This window comes from Myotis davidii, unplaced genomic scaffold (genome assembly GCF_000327345.1).
Source record: "Myotis davidii unplaced genomic scaffold, ASM32734v1 scaffold210, whole genome shotgun sequence".
NCBI classification, from domain to species: Eukaryota; Metazoa; Chordata; class Mammalia; order Chiroptera; family Vespertilionidae; genus Myotis; species Myotis davidii.
In genome coordinates this window covers 1,999,383-2,000,175 of record NW_006282396.1, presented here as the reverse complement: position 1 = coordinate 2,000,175, position 793 = coordinate 1,999,383, and the positions used below count along the sequence as shown (strand labels likewise).

General features: G+C 35.9%; 1 protein-coding gene across 1 annotated transcript in view; it reads left to right on the top strand.

The window, feature by feature from the left end:
• Positions 1-793, top strand: part of LRRTM4 (leucine rich repeat transmembrane neuronal 4) — a 685,676-nt gene that overhangs the window by 167,780 nt on the left and 517,103 nt on the right. The gene's annotated exons all lie outside the window — the stretch shown is intronic.

Genomic DNA, 793 nt, shown 5'->3' with positions numbered 1-793 from the left:
TTTAGTGGGGGACATATTTTTTTCCTGGAAATGTCATGTACATTACATATTTATAAATAATTGTTGGGCCCAATATCTGACCCACAGTCTCTCTGGATCCTTCAATGTCAACCTGTTCAAGTGCTCCTGGTAACTTGCTCTCATTGATGAGAATAGTTAGGGATTAAGAAGTACAATTTGCCATTTGTGAAATTAAGTCCAGCATAAGGAATATATTCAACAATTTTGTAATTTTTTAATAATTATTGTAGCAGGGTGGTTGCTTTGTAAATTATATAAATGTCTAATCACTATTTTATATACCTGAAACTAATATAATATTGTGTGTCAACCACAACTAAAAAATGTATTTTTAATTTAAAAAAAAAAAGTGTGGGGATGACCTTAGTTTTACTCTTTTCCTGGGATTCCCTTATAAGATACACACAGCCCTGACTCAATTGTTAATCTCATTCCTTTCCTATAATCTGAGTCACATTGGATTAAAATATAATTGCCCAAGTACAGTAACTTATTTATTTACTTACCCTCAGCTTCTAGCACAGAGACTTGCATCTTGCAAATATCTACACTAATAAGAGAGAAACATGCAAATTAGTGTCACTCCACTACGCCCACCAGCCAATCAGGATGAGTATGCAAATTAACCCAACAAAGATGGTGGTTAATTTACATATGCAGGCATGGAGCAAAGACTGAAGATGACTGAGCACTGAAGACAACTGAAAACTGAAGAGGCTTGGCTTCTCCGCTGCAGCCAGAGCAGAAAAGCCAACCATCGCTGCTATAGCCC